General features: G+C 42.8%; 1 protein-coding gene across 1 annotated transcript in view; it reads right to left on the bottom strand.

Moving 5' to 3' along the window:
* Positions 1-22,692, bottom strand: part of plxnb1b (plexin b1b) — a 103,640-nt gene that overhangs the window by 65,252 nt on the left and 15,696 nt on the right. The window contains exon 2 of the mRNA XM_079342561.1: positions 14,414-14,484. The gene's annotated coding sequence lies outside the window, so the exon portion shown is untranslated. The remainder of the gene's footprint in view (positions 1-14,413; positions 14,485-22,692) is intronic.

Below are 22,692 nucleotides of genomic sequence, written 5' to 3'. Positions count from 1 at the left end.
TGTGTCACAGATGAGCTCCATGACAGATCAATAAAGGGGAAAGATGGAGACACACACACACACAAACAAACACACACACACAGTAGCGTCAGCCAACACCATACAATCAGCCTCGTCCTTCTCATGCCGGATCAAAGCGTCTGAGTCGAGCACACAGCTCCTTTCTTGCACGTTGGATAATCACTGGTCGGGTTTGTGTGCATGCTTGTGACAATCAGACAACAAAAGACCTCCAGTGTGTCAATACAGCCACACCCTGACTGTGCCACAGAACATCAGCAAACATCTCTCTTTGCTCACTTGTCTACAGTGTGTGTGAGTGTGTTTCTAGTGCAGCTGAACTTCTTCCTCCTGAGTGAGGAGGATCCACCTGGTCGCTTCCACTGAACTTGATTTTCTGTCCATCTTGAACCTCATTAACTGGGACTCAATAAGAAAAACACTGAGCATGCACACGACTTGTTTGTTGGTTAACTTTCTGCACAGGAAATGTAATCTCAGCAACAGGAACACTCTGCTGCCATGATGATGATGATGATGATGATGATGATGATGTAGATGCTTAGCATGACGTTGTTTCTTGGAGCATTTAAATGCTGCAAATCTGTAACATCTGTACAACATCAGAATAACGTTCAGAAAGTCAATAAACAACATTAATTAATACAAATACTAAAATACACAAATGATCCAGTTCTCTACAGGAAATCATTGATCACCTGCTTCACTAACAGCAATAATACCAAGCTTAGGCCAACTCCTGCAAGCTGTCTAAATTGCCCGAAACATTGGAAATGTTTCAGTACAACACAATGATCCCTCTTTTTAACTCGCAGCAGCTTCTGTTCAAAAAAATGAAAAGTTTCAATAAACTGGTTGGTAATTAAAATAAGGACAGCATATCTTTTAAAGCACATCAAATCAAAAAGTATTTTTTTTTAAAGTGTGTAAGTTTGTCAACCCTCGTCGGTGTAAAACTTTGAAATGTCATCACAAAAAATAGTCATTCTTGGTTTTTGTGTCATATTTGAAACAACTATAATTTCCACATTTGGCGGACAAGGAGATTTGATTTTATTCCATCGCTCTCAATAGCTGGACAGATGCAATAATATAAATCAGGACAATGTAAAGTTCTTAGTTTTACTTTTGGGTTAAAAAAACCCACATCCAATAAAACATTCACATGTAATGCATCCAAGAGTTATGTGGAGGAGATATTTGCTTTTTAAGCCTTCATGACATATTGTGTTCACGATGATGCAGACGACGGACAGCTGACACGGAAACATAAAGCCTGAGGCTTCTTCTGTCGCCAGCATGGAGGCATTTAAAACAGTGTCCCAAATCTGCAAGGTCTAATTAAAAGGATTGACTGGCTTCTTACAGTAGCTCTGCGTGTTTTCATGTGGTTCAGTCTGACACCACAAACAACAACATGTTTGTTTCCCGTTTGTCTAAAAGTCGCGTGGCGACGCTGCTGGTTTAAAGCTCCTCAACAGCTCCCCTGTACCCCGCTCCTGTCTTTGTGTGTCCGAGTGTGTGCGTTCATGGTGCTGCCGAAGGTTATGAGAGCGCTACTGAAGGATCGACAGCCTCTTTCCAAAGTCCCCCCCCCCAACACTGTTATCTGCACAGTGGCCTGACAGCAGCCTAAGTACCAGTCATTACTCTGTCCTCCCTGCTGGCCGCCTCAGATAGAGCCAGGCTCGCAAAAAAAACAGCATCAACGCCGTGACTGATGCTGCCCACACGTCGACACCTGCAGCAAAGCACGCCATGTGTAATCACACATTACACAGTAAATGCATGAAGAGTTTAAACTCCAGTCCATTTTTATCTGTAGCTAGTTCACACTGAGTTGATACTCAGCAGCTGGCAGGTATAGCAGAGCTGCAGCTTCACAGTCGGAGAGTCCTGTGTGTCTCCTCACGCTGTGGTGTAGATGTGTTTGCACAGCCAGTAAACAGCAGATGAGGAGGATACAAAGTGTGTTTGGTTTCACAGGCTGTTGGTCCTTTGGATGTGTAGGCTTTGAAGGTGTCAGGTAACAGATGCACAGGCTGGCAGTAAACCAGAGACCAGCAATTACACACACACACACACACACACACACACTTAAACACACACACACTGACAGACAAAAACAGCTAATCAACATGTTAAGAAAAACGCACAGTCACACTACTGTACAGTGCGGCTTCAATTCCCACATGTCTTCATTAATTCTTCTTCACAGCAGCGAGCGCTCTGCGGTCGGACCGGAGCTCAGAGCGCCGCAGCCACAATCAAAGACGGGCGGCTCCACAAGCAGCCTGCTTTTCCAATCAGCTCCCTTCAGGCGGTGTGCACACTCGATTCAATCGGCCTCTCTGTTCTCTTGAGAGCGTAAAGAGTCTGCATGTCCGTAAGGTCATTACACATCCACCCACCCACTGTGACAGGGCCCACACGCCCCTGTTTAATTGCTCCTCCATTCTCCCAAGCTCATCTGGGACGTCCCAGTCGTTATAGAAAATGTTTGATAGTTTCAGAGGAAATCAATTGATCTACGAGCCAACACGCTCGTGTATCCGACATCAAAGCAGAAGCATGAATCAGCCGTCTGACGAGGTCAGGTCCAGTAAGCCTCTGGTCGAAACAAAGCGACACATTAAAGCCTCAGACACACCCAAAGAAATATTACAGAAGGAGCTGCAATAAAGGCCCACAGCTGGTTACCTATAGGCAAGACATTACACATGCATTCTTCAATGCAGAGGAAAGAAGTAACTCTCAGAGGACTCTCAGCAGAGGGCTGGATTCTGTATTCAATATTCAACATTCAAAAAGAGAAAGGAGAGGACTTTGGACTGCTCGTACACAAACCAAGTGTTTCCTTTTCATCGACACTCGTCCTGCTGTGCAGCAACTCACGTTGAACTGAGCTGCATGTTTCTTGTGCACTTTCATTGCTCTCCGAGTCGATGTAGCATATCCCATCTTAAAGCTGCATTTATTATTGTTTTCACACCACTCTTGCTCAACAATCAGCCAGTTTCATATCAAAGCTCCCTGATTACAAGTCTGAATAAATAGTACAAACATCCCTGGCCTCGTCTGCTGTCCTCGTTTCCTTTAATTTGTCTTTTTTGTTGCAGTGATTCAATTAGCTCAACGGACAATCAATGTTATTCCTCTCACTGAGTTCAACTACTGACTGAAGCCGCCTAATTAGCCAAAGAGCCACAGGCAACACTGTACATCTTGTTTTACTCGTGTTGTCTTTACATTATTATACCCGTCGACTTCAAATCACATCTGTGAGAGAAATCACTCCAGATCCATTTTCGTCACCTCAAATTATTTTTTTAGGTCTACTCATCAAAGATAAAAAAGATTGTTGTCATGGTAACAGAGCACAGAAATCCTTGTCATTTAAGCTGCAGTCCAGTGTCAAACCTACAAAGTCAGGGATCCATTTCCACAGCAGGACTTCCTCCATCATTTCTGTTTTTCATCAGCTCTGGGAGCAACATGCCTCCACTTTATACTTTACAGACACAGTGTGTGTTTATTCTACGTTTTGAAATGTCAGTGTGACTGCACACTTTTTTATTGTTCTCCTCTACAATAAGACAACAAGTTTCAGCTGACGCAGGGAAATGCTCGATGCACTATTTTTGACAAGCGAGTCCGAGGTCATTTGATTTTGACCAGTTCTTCTTTTCTGCAGCTCTGCATTTAGAATCTTCTGGAGGATTGATGTTGATGAATGAAGGCACACGTTAACATCTGTGTGTGTGCGTGTGTGTAAAAACCCGAGAGTCTTCACTTCAGCATGTTTCATCACAGCCGGCTGCAGGATTCAGTTTTGCACAGTGGATAAAAAAAGTGCATCAGCGCCTTGTATGATGGCCGTCAGTGTGCACGCTGCACAGGTCGAAGGCTTGCATCTGTTCCGAGCTCATTGCTGCACACGTAGTGGGGTCTACATTATAGCAGAGCCACACTGGCTGTGATGACACGTCTCTCTGGATGAAGGGTGGACTGTTGTGGATCTATAAATACATTTTTTTAAATTCACTGATCTTTCCCCCAATTCATTTTTATGCAGGAGGTTTTGCAGACCACTTTTAAAAGCCCCGTCATGCGGCTTTTCTGCCGCTTTACCATGCTTTGGTTTTTCTGTTAATGCTTAATTGCTCGGTGGTTTAACGCAAAGGGAAACAGTGAGGATGGGTTCCAATTTGCCAGCTGCCTCCTCCCCTCCAGAGACCAGCGCTGGCGTCTGTGTGTAAATGTGTAAGCAGGGAGCAGGGGGTAGGGTGCCAAATGGTGTGTGTGTGTGTGTGTTGTTCTTTCACCACTGTGTGAGTGTGTGTGTGCATGTCAGTGGGTCAAACTCATTCCCTGGGGACGAGCAAACGTTATTGATCAGCCCCATATGTGTGTTTAACTGTACCTCTGGGTATCATCTGGCCTCTATCCTTAATTTGTCCATTGTCTCTTTCCATATATTCTCTCTCTCTTCATCTCATCACTCCAACCACCAGCCTTGGCTCCATCCTTCCTCTCTCTCTCTCGCCCTGTTTCTTTGCTCTTTCCCTGTCTGTCTATTAATTTAGTCTTTCTTGGATGGATGGAGGGGGAGGGAAAGAGAAGACAGACAGAGGACGGCCGGTTTAAATGAGAAAGGTGACATGGTGGAGGATGGGAATCATTGAGAAGCTGAGCAAAACAAGACGCATCTGTCTGGGAAGGCTCTATTCAGTCCATCCTTTGAAAATCTCTGAATCTTTCAATGAACTGAAAAATGAAAGCTTTTTTTTTTTTTTTTTTTTTAAATCTGCTGATGTGAACTTAAGCTGAAACATTTTCCACTGATGACTTCATGTTAGCAACATGAAAAACAGAAACAGTTCCCACAAAGGTCTCGAAGGCAACCAGACACCATTGAGTAACACAGCCTGCAGTTATTGTCAATGTGACCGACGAAATGTGTGCACACCTTTGCCCAGCCGCTCAGATTTATGAGAATAACTTTGTCTGACCCCACCGACACTCTCCAACTCAAGTTTTAAAACTGAACCCTCTGTGAGGAGACTGAACCACATTGAACATTAAATTGTGCCTTTGTACTTATTTAATTAGGACAGTGCACATTAATCAACAAATAGCATCCGTGTAAATATGCTGGAAGGCAGGTAACAACAAAAACACAAATGTACCATTAGAAGAGACCTCATATCTAAATTAGAGGAACCAACGGTCTGTGGCCCTGAAGGGGTTTTATGTATATGAGGAAATATGTTACATGAAAGTGCTGCTGTTGTTGGACGGGTTGTGTTCTGTTTTTTATTCTATGTGTCCAAGGCAAACTTCTCACGAGGACATGAAGAGTTTATCTTTAATCTTATGTCACAGAAACATTGAGGTGGTATTCAGTAAAAGGTGAAATCCCCTCTGGTCAATGGACTCTGGTGGCTTTGAAGAACATTCGGCAAAATCATTTCACCCTTCAAAAAGATCCTTTCTTTTGTCAGACACTTTTTTTTTTTTTTTTTTTTTTTAAATGCCTGAAATTTTTCAAGAAGATCCCACTGTAACACCGTGAGTATTACCTGCTGCGTGTAGAATCTGTGTCCATCTGTATTTATTATACATGCACCCACAACCCCCCAAAAATGTCGGGACACTTTCAGGATGAATGAGCATGTGTGAGAAGGGATTTTTGATAACAGCCACAGAAAAGATTTACAGCCATCACAGTGTCCAAACCCATCGCTGCGATCCCAAAACCGTGCAAGTGATGTGGACAGAAACCATGTCAAAGAACATCTGAGCATACCTGAAGTAACCTTTAGTCTGTGCAATTCTTTGGACATTTCTTTTTATAATCTCATAACAGATGGGGAAACAAATTAACACAGCTGCTGCTGAGCCCTAAGCCTCAGCAACGAACAAGCAAATAACTACAACCAAATACCCACACCACAGAGGAGCACATGGCATATCCTCTCATTTCAATACATTTGAATAGTAAAACAGCGGAGTGTGTCGCTCGCACGGCCAAGCTGAGAATGCCTCATTAGAGATGAGTCGAAACACTGCACTCAGTTGTGTTTTTGCTGTCTTGTTTTTCTCTCAAGGGCTTTTGGACAATTCTGCATGCATATAAATGTGTGTGTGTGTGGGGGGGGGGGGGGGGGGGGGGGAATCACATCAATTAAGCGAGAAGTTCTTTGTAGTTGGGGATGTTTGGGTTAAAAGCTCTTCCACTCTAAACCTTGTTCCAGCATTTTCCTTTCGAAGCCAGGCACAGTATGGAAGGCATGACCCACTTCTTTCACCTTTTCACAGCTTCACCCCCCCCCCCCCCCACACACACACACACACACACACACACACACTTTTGATAGCAGGGGAATCCAAGATCAAAAGCAGTACACTGCCCGGTGAGAGCACTAAAGCCTCGCGTGGATCTAATGTCCTCAAGGTGTGGAGCATCTTCAAGGAGGAGAGGAGCATTAAAATGAGCTATGGCTGGAACTAGATGGGACAAAACGCTTCAGGCTGGCTGAAAAGCCCCAGTCACTGAGTGAAAGTCACGGCGATGGTCAAGCCGTGATTGAGATTCTGCAGGGTTGCGCCGCTGGTCCGGGAAGCCAAAGATGTAGGGGACTTTAAATTTAAAAGACGAGGACTCAATCAGTGAAGTGAGTTGTCTTCGGTCCTCCGTCTTGTTCGTGGAAGTCATGTGAAGTTCAGACATAGATCATGCCGCTCCCGAGATGAAAATACAATCAACCAAAAAACAGAAGACAAAAGGACGACTAAACGACATGATTTGATTATATTGTCCTACTTTCTGCCAGCGTTTCCAGCTGCCTTGCTCGGGGAAAGTCACCTTGTCTCTTGGACGGTGCGGAGATGTGGCAGGTCGGTTGTGCTTTGAATGACATCACTTGTTTATTAACACACTTTCATGCACTGTGAAGAAAAAAATACTCAATCATTGGGTTTACCTCTCAAGGAAAAAAAGAACAGGAGGCTTGAACATCTTTGTCATCTGGAACATTTAGTCCCTGGGAATAAATGGCCTGCCAGTGATTTACAGTCCTCCTGGGATGGATTTATGATTAGCAGCCACTTTCTGAGATGACCACATCCTTCAGGGATATACACACAACAAGACGACACCAACGTGATAATGGACTCTCTACTGACGGACTTTCTTAAGCACTCACTTATGTGCTGATTACAAACACCGCGACATCCCAGGAGGTTACCTCTGCAGGGAAATGAGCTGTTTGTTGTCTTAGCCTTCATCTCTTCAAGGAGCAAAACAGACTGTCTATTTATAATTCCTAACATGGTTTTAGTGATTACTTTAATCTTTTCTTTATTTTTTAATGCATGGATCACAGAGGGTAACACGCAGGCTGCTTCGACTGTCCTTATTAATCTCAAACAAAGCCAGGGGTATTCTTAATTTCTGATGAGAATATAACTGATTCCCTCCCTAAAGAACAGGAAAGCACCATTATTTAAAGGTCACATATTGTGCAATATACACGTCACCATGTTTCTCTAACAATAATATGTAAATGAACTTGAGCATGTATAGGCCGTTTCTAGCATTAAAGCACCTTAACACTTCACATCTACCCATTCATACCCTTTCACACACTGATGGCAGTAGTTGCTTTGTAGTGCCATTCATTAGAGGTAACTAATCCATTCACACACCACTACCGAAGAAGTACACATCGGATGTTGCTCAGCTGGGTATTGAACCCTGAACCGATGACGACTCTACCACTGAGCCAAAGCCACACATAACTGCCCATAGTCTGTCTACAAACCCCTCAATTATGAAAAAAGTCCATCCTTCACCTGCTCCACCTTTCAGAAAATGTGTGCTCAAATCGGCTGTTTGGAGATTTTCCCCTTCATGACATCACAAAGGGCAGTAGCCCCTCCCACAGATGGGTGACACTCCCACAGCTAGGTGTTTGTTCTGCCATCTGAGTCTGCCTTCTCACCGTAAACAATAAGACATGGAGCGATAAAGCACCGAGTACACCCGAGCCCTTCCAGAGAGGGGGCGTGGTCAGACACAGCTCATTTACATATTTAAAGGTACAGGCACAGAAACAGCCTGTTCTGAGCAGGGCTGAAATAGAGAGGTTTATAGACATGATCAAATACAGGATCAGAGTGGATTACAACAACACACTTCACACACGTTTTGAGCTCTGAGGCTGATTTAAACTGGTTAAAAAGTAGAATAATATGTCACCTTTAAATGGAAACTGCTCTACGGTACAGTAAGTTATTTCTCTGTAGTCAGAGTTAAACCGTGTTCAAGCATAAGCAATTTACATAATGTAACTTTCCTGTCGCCTTGACTGTTGTTTTGTTTCTCTAAGATTGTTTAATCAATATGAATTAGGAGAACAGATGCTACAGTTATACACTGCGAGTGTGTTTTATGAACAGCAGAGTCACATTAAAGCAGCAGGAATCAGATTTCACTCATCGCATGTCCCGAGTGAAGGGAGTTGATCCAAAACAATGAACACAAAGGCAGCGGACCAACACGACGATGGCGGAGTGACTAAAGTTAGAGATCAAAGATCTTCTATACACACAGGGATTCAGGAAGACGACACAAACAAACCCTCCTGGAGAGCAAAAGGAAAAAAACAAACAGTGCGAGAGAAAGGAAGGACAGAAACACTGTTGTATTCTTCTTGTCCAGATGGCCTCTTTTTGTTATGCAGCTTCCTTATACATATAAGTATATATTCCATCCAAGTTCATGGCCACTAGTTTTAATACTACAACTCTGAACAGCAATGCAATCCACCATTGCCAATGCAGTTTTTTACTGGCCACATATATTTTACTGTCTTTTTTAAATCCACTTAAAGTGAAATCTGATATCCGCCTAAATAAATTCACACAAATGTAGCATAAGCATGCTACATGTAAACAACAACACCACAGACGTTCAATCTTTGAAGCTGTACGATGTCTTTTGTAACAGCCGTGCTGAGATGAGTTCATTTAAAGATGGATAAAGTCCTCACTCTCGGTCAGTCGTATCAGCCCTGTTCAGGCTGCCAGTTAAAGGAGCAATATTTATGCTTCTGTGACATTTTGTGAAATTCGGGGGGACGAAGTGAGCCCACCTTTTTGTCGCCATCAGAGGTCGTCAGCAGGGGAGACGAGCGCAGTGTGTGTGTGGACTGGAGCACGCCATACTTTCTCTCCTGCTTCCGCAACACTATAATGCACTGACATGTGTACAAATGATGACAGCAGAGCTCTGTTGTGGAGCCGTTACCGAAACGCACTCTGACAGAGCAGTTTGAAATATTTGCACATGCCAGTGAGAGCGTCCAAAAACACATTTTAAACTACAAATGTGTCAGAGAAGGACGGGTGTTTATGACCATCAGTGTTCTCTTGACGGACAGTGTTGTGCTGAGGCCTTAATGAGCTCTCACAGATGGTTCACAAAGACAGAGGCTAAAAATAAATCATCAGCCCAACTTGCTAATTTACCAAAAACAGCCGCTGCGCTCCAAGACAACACTCTCTTAATGAGAAGGAATAACTGACTTAGTAGGTGAGGTGTGTTTCGCGTCACCCTAAGGTGCTCCTATACGAGCTAAACTAACCGCAATTTGCCCAAGAGAAGCAAAAATAAATAAATCACATAACACAGCTTACATACAGTACGAAGTGATTTAATATTACAACAACATGGACTGAAATCTTAAAAAAAACCTATAAACCTATAAAAAAGGCTATAAAGTAAAGAAACATAACACAGATCCCTGCCTGTCTGAGAGGCAACATGCTGCAGTCTCCAGAAGCCTTGCTCTCCCAGAGCCAGCACCGGTCTCAGGCGCACCGGGCTCAGGCGCACCGGGCTCAGGCGCACCGGGCTCAGGCGCACCGGGCTCAGGCGCAGCTCGTTGTGTAATCAGTAGCTTCACCTGGGCAGAGCGGGAGACAACTGAAGGACAGAAGGGAACAACATACAACCCTAACAGGGGCTTTCAACCACCAGTGACTTTTGCACCTGTATGAGACGGGGAGCAGGCGTCATCACTGTCGTCATTAGTAGGTCTCAACTAGCTTTGAGTCGCTTGTTTGCTGGCAGCACCAGTTAAAACATCAGAGTGAGAAGATTTTTCCACTTTGTTGGGTCTGTTTCATGTGGAGCCGGAGACACGCCTCACGGAGCAGCCAATCTCTGGCTCATACCAAACCTTCTTTAGAGTCTGAGCAGACAAAAACATCAAGCCTTTTTCATCCAATGACAAAGAGATACCTGCACAAACAAAGTACCAAACTGAAAAGAACAAAAAGGGAAGAACAAACTTTCAAGCTTCAGGGTATTTCCGAGGCTCAGCAGTCTTCAGATGAAAAGCCCATGACTTGAGTTAATCTGGTGACACAGTATGGGCTCATTTAAGCAGGTTTATTTGCCATAACTCCAGATTTTTTTTTCATCAAACCCCCTAATGTTAGTTAAGATGTCTGATACGCTTAAAGGCACGCTAATCTGCAGCCCCCCTATCTCTCCTCCCAGCTGAGGTCTGCGTAAAGGTTCAGAAAGACCTGCAGCAGGCAGATGTGGTGTAACACATGGTCACAGTGCAGGCTGAAGAGGCTTTGAGTCTGCAGCTACAGCGTTGCACACATCAACATCATTTATATTTGGGTCCAGCTGTTAACCCAGGGCTTTGTTTCGCTCTGTTGTGAAAACCTCTTTCATCAGGATTCAAATCATTTGATGAAAAGAGATGATTCAAGTGAAACGAGATCATTACGGAGAAAAATTGATGAATGAAAGGGGCTTAAGATACTTCTGGGATTATACTGCAACATTACAATGCCCAGCTTGATGAAACACGACACAGATCTTTTATATGGTATCAGCACTTATCATGCTTTCTGTTCAATTCCCTCGCATGGTTACATGGTGTCCCTGGTTAAAAATCAATCAGCTGGTAATGGGCTTAAAAGGCCAAGCCCTCCCTTTCTTATACATGAAAAATGACACAATGAGTCCTTAAATAATTAATAGCAGATTGTGTCCTTCTAATCATTCACTTTGGTTGCTACATAGGTTTCAGCAGAATTGCATTCATTTCTGTACCCATAGTGTAAATGAGTGGCAGATGTCCTGGCTTGCCCTTTGATTTGCTTATTATTGCTTATTTCATTCAGCCAGCAGACGACAGACTTTGGACCAGTGACACTAATAAAGTGTTACAGATGGTAGAGATGCTTATAAACCCACTTAGCTCCTTTAAACTTAAGAAAGAAGCTAAATCACAATGATTATTCTGTTAGCCAGTGACTGGCGTTAACCTTTATGTGTCGGCATCAAGACAGCCAACCACGTAAAGCTGTTTCACATGGGGACCCCTGACCTGGCTGTTCACACATGCTCCTCACAGCGGGAGACTATCCCTGTCAAAGTGAAAAATGTGGCCGTTAGCGTTCACATATACAGCTCCTCCAGGAATTATCGAGTTTTTACGAGTTTTCGGCAGGTGGGAAAGTACTATAAGATGTGCATCCTGCTCCATCTGTAAGAAACTGTGCATCCCTTGGAGAGTAATTCACCTGCCACTGCTGATTTAATTTTCAGTGAACTTTTTAGCTCGTATATCTCTTACAAACATGAAATTGATTTAGGAAACCACTCAAGATAACACATCATTAAAGGATTTAGTCCTTGAGCGTTGGGTTAGTCGAGACCGTGATCGTGTAATTTTAGCTGCAGGATGTTGATTATCATTTTTGACCAGCAGCAACTCTGCTACCTTTGCACGTTTGTGCTTACTGCGGTCATCTTGAGACGAAGCCTTTTTAACTCAATATTCAATGACCAATTGAAATGCTACTTTAGCAATGCAGGGCTTTCTCCCCTTGGCTCTGACTCAGGATTTAAAAATACTTTATAGGACTGCACAATATCAAGTATGTATTTTTACCATTTCAATGCAAATTTCCAGAGGCTTTAAAAAAAAAACTCTGTGCCTCAGTCTGACAGAAGCAGGACAGTTACAATAATGAGGCCTGGCCTGCAACCAAACTGAAAATAAAAACCAAAATGAATCACGCCAAAATGAAGTCAAACAGAAGATCCGATTTGTGTTTCCCTTTCGCTAAATCAAATCAGAGACAATTGGTTTCAATGTGGTTTCAGGCGCTCTGAGTGCAGTTTCATTTTCAGTTGCAGTTTTCACTTTGTAGTCTATCACACAGACACACTGTGTAGTATTTTAAAAAGGACACTATTACGGGCTCCGGTTGTTTCTTTGAGTGTGTGCCCAAGGAAAGGAAGCAAACACATTAAAATACACCACACATTTCACTCCCCTGCAGTGTTTCCTGTCTGGCTGATCATTTCCCTGTAATCTAATGCTCAGCTTCTCTTCTCCGGTAGCACCAGCTATGTGTGTGCGTCTGTGTGTGTGTGTGTGTGTGTGTGTGTGTGTGTGTGTGTGAGAGTGTGTTTGTATCCGTGTGCCATGGCTTTTTTTATAATAGGGAACCAGTATTTCACAGATGAGGACACACATTTTAAACCTGGCCTAACCTGACTCTAAATTCCATGTAAGAAAACCTGTGTGTGTTCAGGTTTGTGTACCTGTGTGTGTGTGTGTGTGTGTGTGTGTGTGTGTGTGTGTGTGTGTGTGTGTAGGTGAGCAGGAGGGTTTGTGTGTTTTGTATGTAACACGAGGTCAAGTGTTGAAATGAGGCGTGTTTGGAGAAAAAGCTGCGCGTGTCTGTTTATGTGTGTGTGAAATGAACTAATCAGCAGGACGCCATGTTTAAAATAAGAATGGCTGCCCACGCATTGACAGACAGACTGTTTAAACACAGCTGCTCCGGAGCAATGTGTAAGTAAAATGTGCGCCCTCGGAGTTTTAAGTGTTTGCACTTTCAGCTGAGTGAAAACAGGCAGCGGTTCATGTGGACTCAACGATAACCTCTGGTGAGTGTACCTAAATGCGTCTCTGTCCTTTGGGAGTGCTTCTGTTAAACAAGAGGGCAGGTGCTATTATACAGCGCTTACATGGTTAATAAACTGGATCGATGCATTCCCACTTCTGCAACAACAGAAATCAAAGGGGAGAAACTTAACTTAAGCTGAAACCAAAGTGAAGCTTTAACACCAGCTGAATAAGGAACCATGACGGATGCTGAGTAACAGTACATTACTAATGTACAGACCTTAATCCACAACCAGTCCATGTTTCATCAAACCTCTGCAGCAAAGTGTTTCCAGTTAATGCTCATGAACTAGTCAATGACACGTTTCTATTTGGGAGTAATGTGGATTTGGGGCAGTTGGGCAAGTTTTACCTGACAGCACTGAACCAAAGTGATTTATGTGAACAATGATGTGTTGACACTTTATCACCCCTTCTAACAGGACTAATCAGCCACTACTGTCACAGCGTCTGCTCACGACTCATCTTGTGATGAAGTTCTCTTCCGCAAAAAAAAAAAGGGCCGAAGCCTCTGTCCTCCAGCCGAAGGACACTTAGATGGTGACTCAAACCACTAATCCAGTCCTCCACCCTGTTAAAGCCCAACCTGAATGATGGGGTTGGGGTTATGAAGCTGCTGACAGTGGGATGCGACCCTGGACGTTCTGCTTATTTGAAACAGATGGCTGAATGCACGGGCCACAAAGAGAGGTTATGAGAAGACATAAACGACTGACCCAACACCATCCGCCCCATTCAACCACAACTGCTTCCTGGCTCCCCCCTCTCTGGCCAGCCAAGTCCTCCAAACTCTACCCCAGGCCTGGGAATAAATAGTCCTGGCTCATATTTCACAGTGTAATCAAAACACTGGGCTTTGTGGGAGAGGATAGCAGCCTGGTAGAGGAGGAGGAGGACTTGGACAAGGAGGAGAAACAAGGAAGGGGGATTAGGCTTTAGTTTATGTAACCAAGGTCAGCTGGAGGAAAAACACAATAAGCCTTGGCGAAGACAAAAACATTAAGAGAACAAGGGAGGAGGGCTGGCAGAGGGAAAGGGAAATATGAAAACAAACAGATAAAAGTCGCAGCAGGGAGGCCTCCGTTTGCGTGGCCCGAGCTTCTGGTTTTGGCGTGGGGAGGAATAATTGGGAGCAGCAGCCAACACTTTAAATAGCTGCTGACTGTGGTGGGATGCGGTTGGAGGGGGAAGTGGACTTGACACCACGGGAAGAGGAAACTGGTATCCCATGAGCCATTGTGTAACTCAGATGAATTACAGAAAATAGAAAAAGAAGCTTCAGTAATCATCCTTCACACAGATCAATTGGTGCATCGTCCAGTCGTCTCTGTTAAAATATGAACAAAATACACCGAGTATGAGGAGAAAAATGAGCTTCCTACCTATGGGAGTTCAGTGCTGGTTTCCTTCCATGTCTAATTCTTCCATGACCCCCATGAGGATTTGTCCAAACCTGCAGGAAGACAAGTAAAGAGCTTTTTTTACAACTATCTCAATAAAATCCAAAAAGCATGACACAGAATACAAAAACTGTCTTTGAGGAGCCATAATGTGGAAAAAGGTGATGTTAGCAGAAGTCAGTGGCTGTAATATTTTATCTCTACAAAGTGGGCTTAAAGCAATTGCAACGGCTGCCATGTCTTCTTAATTCATGCTATGCAGGTGAAAGCTTCTGTTCTTCAAACAAAGGCCGCCATTGTTCAATGTGACAACAACAAAGACTGCGCTGCTGAACATGGCGAGGAAAAAGCAGCCACAAAAGTCAGCTTTTCAAATTTAAAAAAACCCCAAAAAAGCAGACAACTGGCTGCCATAGAGAAATGCGCTCTGGCGCGACATGAGACAGGGCAAGTCTGTCACAATTTCAGTGACAGACACTGAAAGGGGGGGTAAAATTCTGCAGACATACCATATGTATAGTGTATATACCATCCCACACATCCATGCACCTCCCCTATATGCTTCCAAACTGTGTGATGGATAGTTATACTGCATGCCCGATGCAAAGAGGTTAAATTCCTTGTATAGTTGCGGCCTGGGTTAGACTCTGACCCTCAGCACTTTGCCACAAATAGTGTTGTAGACAGTACACAAAGTTTTGATGGGTGGCTGGGGAATATCATTTACTTCCAAATTACAAACAGTGACATCCTCCAACACTTATACTGAACGCATTTTATACTGATGGGCCGTATTCTGGAAAACAGTTAAAGTGAAATAAAACCTTCATGACTGCTGCAGTATTATTCCCTTGCCACGGGATATTCAAATGACAGTCATTGTCCAGGAATGTTGCCGTAACTTGGTTAAATCTGGAGTTCTTCCAATCCACCCACTGAGCTTTTTTTTTTAAAAATGTGGCTTTCTGCAGCCCTCTGCCAGCTGGTCCCACATTTCCTACCTCTGCCCTCTGGCTGGGATGCGTCGGGTCTTGTTTTACAGCAATTCCCTGAGTTGAGAAGCTGGCTCAGATGCAAAACTATCTTGTTCTCATTCATCTTTGACCCAGGCTGTTTGTGGGGTGGTGCCTGAGATGAGCTGCATGAAGAAAGGTTAGAACCTGGAAAATGCTAAGAGCGGTACTATGGAATTGTGGGTGAAGATTGATGGGCTGATAGTATTGACATGACAGGAACAGGAAGGATTGCGGTCTTTTCTCTAATGTTTGTTCCCCTCAGCGAGCTTCCCTTTCAAGGATTAAAGTCAACTTGCATCATACAATGGTTCATCAGGTTGAGCAAACAGAGAGGAGTTATCAGCGAGCCTTTAGCACCTATGACAATGTTACATTCTGCTTTCCAACACTAAACCTAAAAAGGATAGTCCTGTCTTTTAGCCAGTGGCCCTTTGCCGTCAAGCCAATGACAAAACCTTATGTAAGAGCTGGTAAGGGGCCGACTTGAATCCGGATGCATTCAAGCCTTAATGGCTCCAATTGTGGCCATGCAAAGAGACTGTGCCAAATTCAGCCAACTCCCCAGTGTTAGAAAATGTACAGTGACTCAACTGGTGACTTAGCTTGTTCGCTCGACCTCCAAATCCTATTACAGAGGGACATCACACCCAGGAGTCCTTTCACAACGCATCCACGGCTCCAAATACAAATGGACCTTATGACATTGCCGAGAGGGGAACCAACTCAGATCAGGACAGATTAACATGGGAGAGAAAAATAACACTCCCATTGCGCTGTTCAGGCAGAGCAGGGCATATTGTCTTCAAAAGTCCTTCAAAGCAGTCCGAACTGTCGAGGAAAAGGATTCTCCTAAGAAAACAGACTTTTCAAATGTCATTTAAAGTCCCAAAATCAGTTTGAGAGTTTACACTTGCAAGCAGATGGTGGTAAACTTTGGTACACATGATCGTGCCATAATGTTTGCCAATTATTCGGTTACTTAATTTGAATAACTTAAACAAATAAATATCACAAACGCATAAAAAACTAATCTCTTCATGGGAGGAAATGACACAGCACCCCCAAAACCCACAGTGCCACCATTCCTGAGGTTGTTAAGCTGTCGGCCTGAAAACTCGCCTTGACAGTGTGCCTTGGGATGCAGCCTCTCTGTAATTAAATACCAGAAATTTCAGCTTTTTTCCCTCTCTGTTCCTTGGAAAATATATACATGGTCTAAATACAACTCGTGCCCTGCCCTCTCAAGCTCATTGGCAGGACTGAATCCTTCCAGCTTCATTCCTCAAACCACATCTGTTCATTTAGCCTCAGATTGAACGGAGGGTATGTACCAACAATTCCCACCAGAAAGAAGTCATGAGAGGCAGCTTTGGTGACAAACTGGGACTAAGATTATATAGGTATTATTTATAACTGGTTAAATGGGTAAATGTGTTACTGAATAGTGAAAGCAGAAATTGCAGTTACTCGGGGATCCATATGTTTACTTTGTAGTAAACTAATGAGAGACTGAGCATCCATCTCTAAGCCTTAATGAGATAGAGGATGAACGCTTTCCAGCGACAGCTTGGTCATTAAGTTTAATTGTGTTCTCGCAATGAACATGACAACCATAGAGCTGTGTCTATGGCCAATTCATCCCTTTGCAGTACGTTTCCTAATGGCATGCAAAAAAGGGATAAACTCATCAACGTAATCTGACAACAACACATGGAATGTGCGCCAATTCCCCCAACTCGTATTAGTCATGATTGATTTTTAAAGTCTGAGGGAGAAACATGCAACGGTCATCAGCTTTCCCCGTCTGTCGGCTTTAATTACCAACATCATTCCCTCCATCCTCACTGTGTGTGGGACTTTGAATCCAGAAGTGACAATAATGATGCTTAATTTAATGTCTTCACACTCAACACTGCTCTCTTCAAAACGCCAACAAATCACTTTAATTGTTGTCTGTAAAAACAGATTGAGATTGTAAGCAAAATGTAATGTTTAAATGGGATTTAGCATTTACTGGATACTTTCCTCGGTCTTATTCTTCTCCTTTTTGTCTCGTCAGTTGCTCAGTTCTTGGAAACAGTCACATGACTACTATGAAATCCAACAAGGTAAGACTGGTGTCCAGAGTAGAGTTGTCAAATGTGCTTTTTGATACCTCATTTAAATGATTTACCGTAAATTCCGGACTATTGAGCGCACCTGGATATAAGCCGCACCGGCTAAAAATAAGTAAAACAAATTATTAGTACATATATAAGCCGCACTTGATTATAAGCCGCAGGTGTCCACGTTATAACAGAGCTATTTGCACAGAAAGACGTGACATAAAAACATTTGTAATATGGAGTTTGACTCCATATATTGGTTAAAAACAAACAAACAAAGGATTACCAAAACATCATCTGCCTGGGACTCTATGCACCATGTAGCAGTAACTCAAAGTTGTGTAGCTATTATAATTGATACACATGTGGTAATGTGACAACTCTAATGGAGGACGTGAAACATCTGCAATAACAACCAATGTTATGATCATGATAACATTTATCTGTGCAATTAACATTTGTGTGCACATTTCCATTTTGAACCAATGACTCTGGTGAATCAAAAATGAATCGCTTAGAATTTTGTCCCTCGTCCCTTCTTCACTTAACATCCTTGATATATTTCACAGTCATTAATCTGACACCGTCTAATCCAACACTGGCTGGCTATCTTCTGGCTAGGAAAGGTTTTATCTGATACTCATCGTGAATGACTTGTGTGTCGTTGGTCTTCAGCGGGTTTCAGGAAGTCTTGGCGACATTTTTAATCACAGACGTTCAAACTGAAATACTATGAATGACTGCAGTCCTACAAAACAAGTTGACTCTGATTACTTTAGTTTCACTGTGATTACAGTTAGTCTGTTTTTAAACCATGTTGTAACCCGGCGACACCCACAGTCTTTTCAGACAGACAATGTGACGCAGGTTAATCCTGCATCAGTGGCTGAACTGAAGGGGTCAATGCACATCATCTGACCTGGCTCTGACACATCCTGACTGCAAATCAACAAAACATCTGGATTTGGTGAACAGATGTTTCCATTATAGTAGGTTTAGGTTAATGGTATTGAGGCGTCAATATCAAAGGAGTCTCATTCATATTAAAAGAGGCCGGACGATAAAGAGAAAGATCTTTAAAAGAGATATATTTGACAGAAGAAAAGTGAGAAGATGTACATTTACCTACTGCCATTTGGACTCTGTTGTCTGGTTGGATTTATATTTTTTTATCTTCATTTTTTTGGTCCAAAATAAAGGACTATCATTCATTCAAAAAATACAGATTTGAGTAAGGCACAAACAGAGAATGAAATGAAACTAAAACTGTCTTTGTGACTTATGCCATTTATTTCTGTGGAATTGTACGTTTGAAATGAATCTCAGCTGAAATGATAAGAGGTTGACCAATGACTCATTTGCTTATTATTAACCTAAAAGGTTATCTGAGTAAAACTTCTAGTGACAAGGGGGGGAGGGGGTATACATGAAAAGAACAGCGGTGCTGCTGGCTGGTAACCCTGGTAACCCTGCTTCCGTCCTCTCCACCTCAGGGTTTTTACTCTCAGACCCAGAGTCAGTAACCTGGTGTGTTTCGACTGTCAGCTACTTTCACACATCTGCAGAGCTCACCCAAAGACTACACAGTGCTCGGAGTCGACCTGCTTTCGCGGCGACAGACAGCAGGTTTTTTGTGGCTCGCAGGCACGAACAATCAATTTGCTGAAGAGGATGTCACGCATAAATTATCCAAGAACAGCAAGAAAGAAATCTTCACCTGCAGCACCAAAGCTCCGAAAAAAATAATCGAGAAATTCAAGCGAAGTGGAGCAGCAAATGGAGTGTGAACTTGTTCCTTTGCTCTCAGATTACGCTCGATAATGAATCGGATATGCAGCGGCAGCAGCTGAAGCCCAGAGGCAATCGATGGGGATACCCCCCTCCTCTGCCACTGTGCTAGACCCATGAAGCAGATAGTATTTACTTCAGTTGTAAAAACAGGCCGGACTCTTTCTACTAAATCAGGACAAGTATGTCTGACTGAGTGGCAGTAACTTTTATATATATACATATATATATATATATATAAATATATATATAAACACTGAGCTCAAGATTCAACTTTCCATTTGTCCTTGGACAACATGCCGCTTACAACACAACTAAAATAAAAATCCTCTCACCCTGCGAATCCCCCCATAGATGATGACAGACATCGTCACCTGGCTTTCACCGAACTCACACGGGGCAAAGCTGTTCAATTTTCATGTTCAAAATTGTATTTAAATCAGTAGTGGCAGCTTCTATAAGACTGCCACCAAAACTCCCACGGGATTTCCACTGTTAAAATTTGATGAAATGTCAGTCTCCCACACAGAGTCACTTCTATGTCATGTGAAAGTGAGGACCTTGATGGTGTCCACAGTGGGGAAAATAAGTAGACTGTCAGTGAGCCACAGCGAAGTTGCAAACCAGAGTATGAGGAGGCTCTGGTGAGACAGAGCGAGGCCTAAAGGTGCCTCGTTGTATTGAACAGTCCCATTCATACATTCACTTCACTCACACAAATGAGCCTGAGATACTGCATGTGAGAATGCACATCTCACAACACACTGGACTCTAACATTGCACCCCGTACAGCACCCATTAATCTCAATTAGTGAGAGGAGATGCACTGCACCAGATTCAGCTGGTTAGCTGGATTCCATCTGCACTCCCTGGGCGTTAGCCGGCGAGCTGAAAGAGTTCACATGAAGTCGAGGCGAGTGCGAGTGAGAGTGAACGGAGGATGTGTTACTTTGGAACATTCTCAGCGTTCAGGTTGGCAGGCTGATGATGTTGCAGCGAGGATTTCCTCCGATTTAAACTCTTAATTAGCTCACCTCAACTCCACGTAAACACTTTCTCACTCTTTCGGGTGTGTTGCAGATGCTTCCTTATTCATGCTGGAGCCAAGAATTAGTCACCATAATGAAGTCCTCTTACTCCTCTCCTTGCTCTACCTAAAGACCTTCCTCCCAGTATTCCCAGTAGCCGAGGACTCAACTCCCTGAGAGGGACATGTGAGAAAGATCTAGTCCAGAAAAAGTCGGGCCCCCGTGTCTGGAAATTGTCTGAAGTATATGGGTGAAAGTGGTGAATGAGTCATCTTCAAATTCTGTTATTGTAACATTTGTGTACGAACTTAAAGGCTTAAAGGTTTTTTTTGTTACGTCTGAAGGTACTCATGTGAAATAAACAAAACAAAAAAAGAATAAAAATGATTTGTTCACATTTCTGCAGAGCAAGTGTGCCAAATTTGGAAAAACTCCCTTGAGTTGTTCTTCAGAAATTGCACTTATGCACGTACTGTATGTGATGGATGAACACACAACCTTAAAACATAAAGCATTGAGCCCGAGCTGATTAATTGACTCATGATAGCTTGAGTTGATCAAAAAACTGTTTAACAACTAAGAACAGCCTTTACTGACTGTGTTTACTCAGTTCCTAAGAGTCAAGCTTTAAAAAAGTCTCACTGGCGTACTTATACTATCTTATTTCCTAATGTGTGTCAAAAGGCTGCACAGCTGTGTTTCAGTTAACTGTATAAAACCTAAATTGTTCACTCATTCAGGATTTTTAATTTATCTCAATAAAGCATCTTAAAATATTGTGAAATTTGCTAAAATGGCCCCAAAGCAGGAAAAAAATGAAGATTTGTCATCTATAAACCGATCATATGCCAATCAATGATTTTTAATGACACAAAAACTGCTTTGAAAGGTTTTTCTTTTTGCAGTCCTCTACTCGTGAAACAAGAAGAAGAGCACTGTTAAGAGGTCGAGAAAGATGAATGTGCTTCTTGTCAAATAGGCGATTAATAGATTTGGAAAGAGACAATTTCATTTTGAAATGTTCTCTTTTCTAATTTGACAACAAAGAAGAATATGAAATTGTTTTGTATTGAGCCACAATCCTGTGTTTCCCACTCATGACCATGTGGTCTAAATGAGGTCATTGCCTTTTGATTGCCTTCGACGATGCAGCCCATCGGGTCACGGGGTTGGACAGTATTCAGTCCATGATCGATAAGCAGCAGACTGAACACGGGACACTGGAGGGTGGTATGATGTCATCAGGATGATGTGAACGGAGCAGACAGACAGCTGGGCCGTTTTTATTTAACGTCCCCATCTGAAGCCCGGGTCAATCAGGAGATTAAGCAATTATTCATATTTTTAGATTTACATTTGAGCTCCCTAAGTCCCTTTGGATAAAAGCATCGGATGAATAAACAGAATTTAATGATGATTGAAAGCGTTCAACATGATTTCATCTAAATCAGTTCCTGTTTTCCTCACTCTCAGACGTCATGAGATGGGATGAAACACTATCAGTGGGCACTGATTTGAGAACATTCCTGCTGCATTAATTTTCCCTAAGCTCCACCATGTCCCCTTCATCATGACAAACGAACCTGCACTTTAACACATTTTTCCCCCCGAAGCAACAAGTTGTGCCAAAACCACCACCCCATGCTGCCTGGGTGGAAAGTGTGCGCGTTTGTTATTGAATATGGTTTTTTTAATTCTACTTTATATATTGGTAATTCCTCGTCATATTTTACTTTATTTAAGAACTTGTTGTTTTAGCCCTGTTTTTTTTTTCCTCTTTTGCACCAAGACAAATTCCTCATATATGTAAATGTACTTGGCAATAAAAAACAATTCTGATTCCGACACTGTTTTCTGCTTCCTAAATTCATTCCAGCAGGATCCCACTGGGAATAACTGAACATTTACTGATAAATACACATTTCATTAACTCCACATCTCCCAAGTCCAGGGGCGTTGGCCAGGGGTAACATGACCCCCCCACCCCCCACCACTAGAAAACTGATTAGCCATCCCAGGTGCCACCCCAGAAATACTGAACTTTTAAGTCTTTATTTCCAGAAGGTATCTAGTTTTCTTAACTTATCAATGAAGCATATTTTGTTTTATTTGCACATCTGTTAAATGAGACAGGAAAGTGATGCACTCTGTCTTACCTGCAGTGAAGTAAATGGCAACGTGTCGTGATCAAGACATTGCAAGTTGGAATGAGCAGGAGTTAGCACACACAGTACCTCTTGAGGAACCTTAAATTGTCACCTCCATCTTTTTTTGTACGTCATTAGAAAGTTAGGCTTGTGTGTTATAAAGTAGATTTGAATGTT

Source organism: Symphodus melops, assembly GCF_947650265.1.
Source record: "Symphodus melops genome assembly, chromosome: 4".
NCBI classification, from domain to species: Eukaryota; Metazoa; Chordata; class Actinopteri; order Labriformes; family Labridae; genus Symphodus; species Symphodus melops.
This window is presented reverse-complemented; position numbering and strand designations above follow the sequence as displayed.